Here is an 11105-nt window from a genome sequence, read left to right as displayed (position 1 = left end):
GGTTACAAGATAAATGCAATTATTCAAAGCCTAAAAAGATTTTTGAATGAAATTTCACAGTTTAGTTCTCAGAAGAGATACAAAAATAGCCGAAAAGAATTTTATCAAAAGAAGGAAAGAGAGAATTTACACTATCAAATTTTAAAATATGTTATAAAAATATAACAGTTAGAATTGGATGACAGTGATACCTTAATATACCAGAATACATGTTTAAGGGGCATTTCAAATTACTGAGAACAGGACTGAACAAATGGAGATGAAAAAAAAAAAAAATGGTTAGATTCCTAACTTGGTGCCAAAACAAAAAGCAACATATATTTGAGGTAGATGGAAAACATAAATGTCTATTGAGTACAGACCTGTGGTTTCCAACAGTGAATTTGGAGTTTGGGATTAGTAGATGCAAGCTATTATATTGTATATAGAGAATGGATAAACAATAAGGTCCTATCATATTGCACAAAGGACTATATTCAATATCCTATAGTAAACCATAATGGAAAAGAAAATGAAAAAGAATATGTGTGTATAACTGAATCACTTTGCTGAATACCAGAAACTAATACAACATTGTAAATCAACTATACGTCATTAAAACATAATGTATTTAAAATAAAACTACAAAAGCATTCAAAATATATATTTGCAATCTTGGAGTATAAAAGAACTTTGAAATATATAAAGTACAAAGCCATAAAAGAAACTATCCATAAATTTGACATTAATATTTAAAACATGTGCATGAAAAAAAGAATAATGCTCCTACCAATATTGTTCATTTTTACCATAAGGAAATTTGGAATTTTCAGAAGAAATGGCTCAAAACTAAGAAAGTTAAAGAACCACCAAATGTTCAAGGCCTACTCAGTAATTGACTGCATGCTGGGGGTTTGACTACCCCATCTAATCTCAAGGAATCCTCATCAAACCTAAAAGGATGTATTACTATCATCATGTTGCTGAAGAATAAACATGTCTTTAATTACATATCAAGTAATGGGATGAAGTGGAATTCTAACCCAATGCATTTCGCGTCATCTTGACTCCATGCTAATAAGAAAGTATAAGGAATTATACAGGAACTTACATGATTGCTAAACGGCCTGTGAAAATAGTGAGTCAATTAGGATTGGCAGATTAAGATAAAAATAATTAAAATGTACCCAAAGTTAGCAGTTATTTAGTATATCGTGTGGAGGAAACAAAGGATAAGAGATGATTTAGTAAAACACTGAGAGCCTGGACCAGTCAGTCTTCCAAACCATAGATCTGTAAAATGTTACAAAGTGCTAAGTAACAGCACATTAGAGCCAGATTCAGCTGTATTAAAAAAAAAAATGATTTAAATCTCCTTCCAAGGTTTTCATGAGGTGGCTGGTGTGCTAACAGCACTGATATTGTTTGCTAGTAAACAGTAGTGGTGGCTGGCTAAAAATATGACCAAAGAGTGTCTCTTGTGCATGCGTACTAAGTCACTTCAGTTGTGCCTGACTCTTTGCAACCCCACGGACTGTAGTTCTGTCCATGGAATTCTCCAGGCAAAAATACTGGAGTGGGTTGTCTTTCCCTCCTAGAGGGGATCTTCCCAACCCAGGGATCGAATAGACATAGGTAGTAACTCTATGACTTTGGACAAGTTACTCAACCAGTATGCCCAGTTTCCCCATGTATACAATGATTACACCTATTTTGTTGTCAGAAAGATTAAATAAGTTAATAATTAAAGCATCTATATGTATTCATTCATGTTAGAGCAATTCCTAAATGACAGTCTACTTAAAGAAGACAAGATCCTTTTATTCAAGTTAGCAGATGATAAGATTTTAGCATTTTTTCCCCCTCTACTGATAGGAATAATCTGAAGTACTTCAGGGTCCCATATTGTACTCAAGTTGGAAGAGGTGAGTCTGGTCTCAGAATGGAGGGTCATGATCCCAAGGAACCAGAGCAGTTGAGAAAGCTGTTTATTGGTGGTCTGAGCTTTGAATCTACAGATGATAGCTTAAGAGAATGATTTTGAGAAATGGGGCACACTTACAGATTGTGTGGTGATGAGAGACCCCCAAACAAAACGTTCCAGGGGCTTTGCTGTTGTGACTTACTCCTGTGTTGAAGAAGTGGATGCAGCAATGTGTGCTCGAACACACAAGGTTGATGGGCGTGTAGTGGAACCAAAGAGAGCTGTTTCTAGAGAGGATTCTGTAAAGCCTGATGCCCATCTAACAGTGAAGAAAATTTTTGTTGGTGGTATTAAAGAAGATACAGAAGAATATAGTTTGAGAGACTACTTTGAAAAGTATGGCAAGATTGAAACCATAGAAGTTATGGAAGACAGGCAGAATGGGAAAACGAGAGGATTTGCTTTTGTAACTTTTGATGATCATGATACAGTTGACAAAATTGTTGCTCAGAAATACCACACTATTAATGGGCATAATTGTCAAGTGAAAAAGGCCCTTTCTAAATAAGAGATGCAATCTACTGGATCACAAAGAGGTCATGGAGGTGGATCTGGCAAATTTATGGGTCGTGGAGGAAACTTTGGAGGTGGTGGAGGTAACTTTGGCTGCCGGGGTCCAGCCCTGGTGGATCCAGGGTGATTCGAAGGAGAGACAGATAGGCAAGGAAAAAACTTATTTATTTATTAATATAAGGTTAGATTATGAAGAAATAGTGTAGTAGGAAAATTAAGTGGAGAAAGAAGGCTGAATAACTTGGCTTACAGGGAAGGCCAATAAAGTTTCAGACAAGGAGCTTGCACCATCTACTTTGGGCCACCAGCGCCCACTTGAATATCGAAAGGGTGCCCTCCCTTTCGCGCGGGTCTTAAAAGCCAGGGCAAGTAAGTAGACGTGGTGAGCCGTCCTGCTCCAGATGGGAATTCAGCCTGAAATTAGAGTAAAGAGGAGACATGGGGGAAACCAGTCCAGCAACTAGCCCCTGCCTCTATTGTCTAGAAAGGCCTTTTATACCTTTTTGATTGTACATAGAGATCAATGGGTACTATGAAATTATGCAGTGTTAGCAGCCCAGACTCTTATCAAAACCAGGCTTTTCTCTCTGCATACCTAGTTGTATACACAAGTCTTAGGTGATTTACATCATCTTCTGGCCAAAAAGGGCCAATTAACATTTTACAGCCTTTTTTCTGATAAGGGTTTGTTAACTAGAAGACTTATTTGTGTTGATCTTCCCAAAGTTTGGTGCCACTCTCAGAAAGCACTAAATAAAGTTACATTCTTACATAGCAAAGATACAGCAATTTATAACAAGTAAAAGGAGTACAGTGATTTATAACAAAAGAAAAGTAATTAACTCAAAAGTCTAGTGTTGCTAACATCAAAAACTATTATATATCTTTTTTCCATATCCAGGTTACATTGATTAACATCCTCCCAGGTGCCTAAAAGATAAAGAATATGGAGGCCTGGCGGCAATCATTGAGTCAACAGTGAAAACCCATCACCAATATGATTTTTGGCTCTTTAGAAAAGGCTCTGTATCTTTAAGATGCTTTTAAGCTTTGTGCCTCTTGCAGTTGGGGGGCTGTAAGCAATTCACAAGCTGTAAGAGGTCCAGGGAACCTGTTAGGCAAGCTAGAGATCTATCAGAGGGGTATAACTGAAACATCCCTTTCAAATGCAGAAGACTAAAGCCCTGATTTGACTTTTTCCAAAGAATATCAGAAGAGCAGAGTACAAAGGCCAGCAGATTTTTTGGTTTTGGGGGTACATGCTCAGGAAATTCCAGGGGGAAATCCTGAAGCCTGATCATGTCCTTGCATTTTGTCAGGCTTCCTTCCTCATGACCTTGTCACGGGCAGGATTCCTGACGCTGGCCCCCAGCATTTGGCCGTGGTGGAAATTTCAATGGAAAAGGAGGCTATGGTGGTGGAGGTGTGGCAGCAGAGAGAGTTGTGGAGGAGGTGATGGCGGGTATAATGGATTTGGAGGTGATCCTGGCAACTATGGCGGTGGTCCTGGCTATGGTAGTAGAGGAGGTCCCACTGGTGGTGGACCAGGATGTGGAAACCAAGGTGGTGGATATGGTGGCGGTGGTGGAGGATATGATGGTTACGATGAAGGAGGAAATTTTGGAGGTAACGATGGTGGTGGTGGAAACTATAATGATTTTGGAAATTATAGTGGACAACAGCAATCAAATTATGGACCCATGAAAGAGGATAGTTTTGGTGGAAGAAGCTCGGGCAGTCCCTGTGGTGATGATTATGGATCTGGTGGTGGACGTGGTGGATATGGTAGCAGAAGGTTCTAAAAACTGAGAAGAAAAAGGCTACAGTTCTTAGCAGGAGAGAGAGAGGAGTTGTCAGGAAAGCTGCGGGTTACTTGGAGACAGTCATCCCAAATGCATTAGAGGAACCATAAAAATCTGCCACAGAAGGAACGATGATCCATAGTCAGAAAAGTTACTGCAGCTTAAACAGGAAACCCTTCTTGTTCAGAACTGTCATAGCCACAGTTTGCAAAAAGTGCAGCTATTGATTAATGCAATGTAGTGTCAATTAGATGTACATTCCTGAGGTCTTTCATCTGTTGTAGCTTTGTCTTTTTCTTTTTACTTTTCATTACATCAGGTATATTGCTCTGTAAACTGTGGTAGTGGTACCAGGAATAGAAAATTAAGGAATTTTTAACTTTTCAATATTTGTGTAGTTCAGTTTTTCTAATTTCAGTACAGAAGCTTTAATAAAATGCAGTTTTGATGGTGTCTCCTTCTGAGTTAACAAGTAAAGAAGATCATTGTTAATTACTATTTTGTATGAATTTTGCTAAAGTTAACTGTAAAGAAACACCTGCTGAGTTGCAGTTTAAGGGGAAATCTATTCTCCCCATTTCCAAACCATGAAATGAATGGCTCTGACATGTGGAGAGAATAGATATTTGTATGTTTGCAATATGTGTTTTAGACAATAGAATTGGGTATTTAAATTAGCATATTTGTGAATTTAATAGCATTAAGATTTACCTTCAAATGAAAAATTTCAAAATTAAAAAAAAAAATGAAGTACTTCAGTTTAGTCATTCAGCATGTCTGACTCTTTGCAACCCCATGGACTGCAGCACACCAGGATTCCCTGTCCATTACCAACTCCTGGAGCTCGCTCAAACTCATATCCATGCCATCCAACCATCTTATCCTTTGTCATCCCCTTCTCCTTCTACCTTTAATCTTTCCCAACATCAGAGTCTTTTCCAAGGAGTCAGTTCTTCCCATCAGGTAGCCAAAGTATTAGAGCTTCAGCTTCAGCATCAGTCCTTCGAATGAATATTCAGGACTGATCTCCTTTAGGATGGACTGGTTGGATCTCCTTGCAGTCCAAGGGACTCTCAAGAGTCTTCTTCTCCAACACCACAGTTCAAAAGTATCAACTCTTCAGCGCTCAGTTTTCTTTATAGTCCAACTCAGATTCATACATGACTACTGGAAAAATCATAGCTTCGACTAGATGGACCTTTGTCAACAAAGTAATGCCTGCTTTTTAGTATGCTGTCTAGGTTGGGCATAGCTTTTCTTCCAAGGTGTAAGCATCTTTTAATTTCATGGCTGCAGTCACCATCTGCAGTGATTTTGGATCCCCTCAAAAAATAAAGTCTCTCACTGTTTCCACTGTTTCCCCATCTATTTGCCATGAAGTAGTGGGACCGGATGCCATGATCTTAGTTTTTTGAATGCTGAGTTTTAAGCAAGCTTTTTCACTCTCCTCTTTCACTTTCATCAAAAGCCTCTTTAGTTCTTCTTTGCTTTCAGCTATAAGGGTGTTGTCATCTGCATAGCTGACGTTATTGATATTTCTCCCGGAAATCTTGATTCTAGCTTGTGCTTCATCTAGCCAGGCATTTTGCATGATGCACTCTGCATAGAAGTTAAATAAGCAGGGTGACAATATATATCCTTAACGTACTCCTTTCCCAATTTGGAACCAGTTCGTTGTTCCATGTATGGTTCTAAATGCTACTTCTTGACCTGCATACAGATTTCTCAGGAGGCAAGTAATGTGGTCTGGTATTCCCATCTCTTTCAGAATTTTCCAGAGTTTGTTGTCAACACCTTTGGTGTAATCAATAAACTGGAAGTAGATGTTTTTCTGGTATTTTCTTGCTTTTTGATGATCCAATGGATGATGGCAATTTGACCTCTGGTTCCTCTGCCTTTTCTAAATCTGAAGTACTTAAAGTATTTTAAATAATATCAGTCCCTACTCTGTGTCAATCTACTACATTAACACTACCACATACCAAAGTCCTTCAATCCACAGGTCCTTTCAAAGTCCTGCAGTGGTTTAAGAACACTGGTGAGCTTTGCAATGAATATGGCCATTCAGATTATAGGATTTGGAATGCCTGGAGTAAGATCTGGCCCCCAGCATGCCAACTAAAATATGAAACCTTGCCTAGTAATCTCTCCCCCATACACCCAGTTCATGTGACCTGATGATGTCTGCCTCAATTTTTGCTTGCTTTCATTCTGTAAAAAAACGACACCACCCATCTGGCTTGAGTCTGATATGTGCATGGCTCTTCCCAGACTCTTAGGAAGCTTAGTTCTGCATCTGGAGCCATGGATTGACTTTAACATGAACGAACAGCCTGGAATCTAAGTACTGCTGGTCTCAAACTGTTTTCATGTTTGCTGAGCTCCCATGGCTAATGAGACCTAGAATGATAGTCCAACTCTTTGAAAAGAAACATGTTTCAGAATGTGAACAATCCCCCATCAATAAAATAGGGAGAAATAAAAAGCATTGCCTGAATTAAACAAAGAGGGGAAATTAAAATGTTACTCTGGTTATTATGTTATACAATATTACCAAATTGGAAAAATATTTATTTTGATGGGTGGCTAAAATTTTTTTTTCAATTTATATTGTTTGTTATGGCCAATAAAATTCTTTAGGTGTTTCCCCTTTGGACATTTGAGTTAAAATGTTAACATTTGGGGGTAAATATTGCTTTGGTCATATGAAGACTGCTGCACTGGGGAAAAAAAAAAATTGGAAGGTAAATGTAAAGCAATGTGTCAATAGTGAGACTTAAGCCATCTAAAAAAATGAAAAAATGACTCTACACTTTTCTCCTCCTATAAAAAAAAAACCTATAAATTAGAGATTCCTTTGTTTTACTTTTTGAAAATACAGTCTAGTGCTTTGAGTGGCTTCTTTCTCAACACACAATTGATTCTAGGAATGACATTCACTTTGAGTGTGGACAGCTGTGCCTTTGGGACAGAAGCAGTTGTTTCACCTTTGTCGTTTTGTACAACAGCTATGGTAGGAGAACGATTTTCTCCCCAAATTACCACTTAAGAGATCTGGAAAGCTAAACAATGTCATTTTGTATGTTTATAAAAAACAAAACAGTCTTTCTACTCTAAACCACGTAGAGGGAAAAGGCAATTGAACTAATGGTATTTTTTTCACAGGGAATATACCACAAGTCGTTAAAAATAGAGATGTAGAATATTTAAGGATACAGTTAAAATGGTGGTACACTGAAATTTTAAAAAAAAAGATAAAGATTTTTTCACACTGCTAAAAACTAACGAAAAATTTTAAGACTATAGATATAAAAAGTTTTTCAATGTGTTTTTCTTATCTCATTCGTTTTTGAGAAGACCTTGCATAAGAGATGGAACACAACGTGCCTCACATACTAGCGAATGCTGGGACAGATAGTTTATGCATTTGTTACTAAGTAACTTTTTCTCTTGGCTCTAATAATAAATCACCATTGTTCTTTACCGTTTGATTTGTAATTCTAATATGCCAAGATGGTGTATTTATCCAGCTATAGATAAAAATCCAGTCACATAACTTCAGTGAACCAAGTGTGAACTATGTAGACATCATAAATGGAAAAAAATTATAAAATAAGGCTCAGTTAAGTATAATTTAAGTATAAATATATACCCAGTATTGTACATATATTTCTTCCTTTTTCTTCCTCCAGGTCTGCAGGTGGATTTAATGATTATGAAATGAATATGACTAAAAAAGACTTAAATCAATAAGTATACTACAATTAAATATATTCATAAGCAATAAATTTCTACAGTGCTCTGATGAGAATGTGGACCATTTTCCTTCAAACTAACCTTCCAAATCTATACACTACAATTTTTTCATATTGTCCCCTATCACTTTTATTAACACTTTATCAGTATTCCAAATGCTCAAAAACTTCCAAACTTAGCCTTTTTAAACCTGAAATTTGTTGAGAATTCCCTGGTAGTCGCGTGGTTAGGACTCAGTGCTTTCACTGCCTAGGGCCCAGGTTCAGTTCCTGGTGAGGGAACTAAGATCCCACATGCTTCGTAGCCCTTCGGAATTAAAAAAAAAAAAAAAAAAAAAAGCCCTGAAATTTGTTTACCTATGTACTTGAGGGGGGGGAAAGGGGCTATTACTGTGTTGGCCAATTAACCAGAATTTTTTACATAATTTACAAATATTATTTATAAAAATTTAATTAGAATGTTGACCTTCCTATAATTAAAAAGTATAATCCTAAATTGTTATAGCTTTCTTTCAAACTATTTTCAGGGAATTGTTCTATGGTGAAATATAAATTACTATGAGAAAAATAATGGATTAAACTTTAACCTAAAGATATAAGGTGTTAAAAAGTAACAATACCATCCATAAGAGAATGTACTATAAATTTCCTAAAATTTTTTTCCTATTGCATTTCTAATTCAACCTGAAAAAATCAATTTGCACACAATTTTTAGAAGTTCAGCTATTCGATGATGTATCATAAATATGTATTTTTCTCATATCTTGCTCACAAAATGAGCAAGAGTCATTATATCCCCTTTATGCATAAGAGAAAATGGAAATCCAATGAGGTCATGCCTCTGCCTCAACATTTAGATACAAAATAGCTTCATTGTCCATGTTTCCCAGTTTGCTGATATTTTCACTTCAAAGAAGCTCATATTCACAGTTTCATACCTGAAATAATCATAGTCTAGAAGAAAGTTTAAATGGAAATGACCTTTAATATTCATATTATACTTTGAATGATCACCATCATTAGGTGCATAGCATTTTCACAGGAGCATGTGAATAGTTTACAGGCTGGCAAATATTTTTTGTTGAAAGAACATTACTTTAAACCTATAAACAAAGTATTTACATTTTACTCAATGTTTTTCTATCTCTAGATTATTTTTAATAATAAAACAAAATATATAACTGAACTGTACATAATATGTGGCAATGTAAACATCTCTTGATATATGAATCAACTAGAAAAGGTCAAGTTTGTGCATGGTAAGCTAAACTTTTCATTTTTAAGCAAAAAGAAAAAAAGGCAAGTTTGAGTCAATTTTGAGGAGACAAGTGAAGGAAAATATTTGCAGAGGCTAAGTGGGTATCCATATGTGAGTGTGCTGGTTGAATGTAAGGTAACTGGAATGTAAAGTGGACATATAAGAAATAATGAATGCATGTCCCACTTAAAAGATTTAAACATTAAAATTTCTGTGATAATCATTGACTCTTGCTTAGGTGGGATTTAGAAAACACAAGTCACTTTGGAGCATTTATTCTTTGTTTTCAGAGTCTTTGGACTAGCCCCTCTTATTTTATAAGTGCCAGTTTATACACACTACTCCTGGGAAAGAATATAAAGCATCTGTTTTTTGCTTTGATGAAGGCTGCTGCTCCTAATAACCCCCTTGAAATTGAGAACAGCACAGGGAGAAAGAAGAAGTTTCCTAGCAATAGAGAAAGCTGCTAGAAACAAAAGAATTTCAACCTAGTTTATGTTCTGTGCTCAGGACCAGAGAGTTTCTGACTGGGGTCATTGGTAGGAAACACCACGAATGACTGCAAAGAATCTTGGCATGCTTACAACAGAGAATCTTAAGAGAAGGACTGCAGCATCATCAGGTGCTAAACAAGTGTTCTGCACACAAATGTGATTGACAAAGCTATAACCTGGGTACAAATCAGATATCATGACTGAATGGAAAAGAATAACCCTTGCTGGGTGCAAACCAGCAGATAATCGCAGCACACAGTGCTGAAAACAGAAGCAAAGGCATTCATAAATCAGGGACCTATAAGGATCGGATCAGAATGTCCCACTGCTCACCATGCTTGAAAACAGCTCCAGCAACTATGCATTGTATTAAGTGAACCCCATTTTATTAAGTGAACATCTTGGACAAGTGGCCCAATGATATCCTAGAGGGGGATTCTGGTCTTCTGCCTTCCACAGCTAAGATAGAAGAGTTCATTTCAGTCGCTCAGTCATGTCCAACTCTTTGTGACCCATGGACTGCAGCATGCCAGGCTTCCCTGTCCATCACCAACTCCTGGAGCTTGCTCAAACTCAAATCCATCAAGTTGGTGATGCCATCCAACCATCTTATCCTCTGTCTTCCCCTTCTCCTCTTACTTTCCATCTTTCCCAGCATCAGGGTCTTTTCCAAGGAGTCAGTTCTTCCCATCAGGTGGCCAAAGTATTGGAGTTTCAAGGTCAGCATCAGTCCTTCCAATGAATATTCAGGACTGATTTCCTTTAGATGGACTGGTTGGATCTCCTTGCAGCCCAAGGGACTCTCAAGAGTCTTCTCCAACAACACAGTTCAAAAGCATCAATTTTTCAGTGCTCAGCTTTCTTTATGGTTCAACTCTCATATTCATATATGACCACTGGAAAAACCATAACTTTGTCTAGACAGACCTTTGTCAGCAAAGTAATGTCTCTGCTTTTCAATATGCTGTCTAGGTTTGTCATAGCTTTCTTCCAAGGAGCAAACTTCTTTTAATTTCGTGGCTGCAATCACCATCTGCAGTGATTTTGGAGCCCAAGAAAACAAAGTCTGTCACGGTTTCCATCATTTCCTCATCTATTTGCCATGAAGTGATGGGACCAGATGCCACGATCCAGTTTTTTTAATGTTGAGTTTTAAGCAAGCTTTTTCACTCTCCTCTTTCACTTTCATCAAGAGGCTCTTTAGTTCCTCTTGGCTTCCTGCCATAAGGGTGGTATCATCTGCATATTTGAGGTTATTGATATTTCTTCTGGAAATCTTGATTCCAGCTTGTGCTTCATCCAGCCCAGCATTTCTCATGA

At 37.3% G+C, this 11105-nt stretch overlaps 1 pseudogene; it reads left to right on the top strand.

The window, feature by feature from the left end:
* Positions 1–1921: 1921 nt before the first annotated feature.
* Positions 1922–4278, top strand: LOC138076839 (heterogeneous nuclear ribonucleoprotein A3-like; annotated as a pseudogene).
* Positions 4279–11105: the final 6827 nt, after the last annotated feature.

The sequence above is a fragment of the Capricornis sumatraensis genome, chromosome 3 (genome assembly GCF_032405125.1).
Source record: "Capricornis sumatraensis isolate serow.1 chromosome 3, serow.2, whole genome shotgun sequence".
In the NCBI taxonomy this organism is placed as follows: domain Eukaryota; kingdom Metazoa; phylum Chordata; class Mammalia; order Artiodactyla; family Bovidae; genus Capricornis; species Capricornis sumatraensis.
This window is presented reverse-complemented; position numbering and strand designations above follow the sequence as displayed.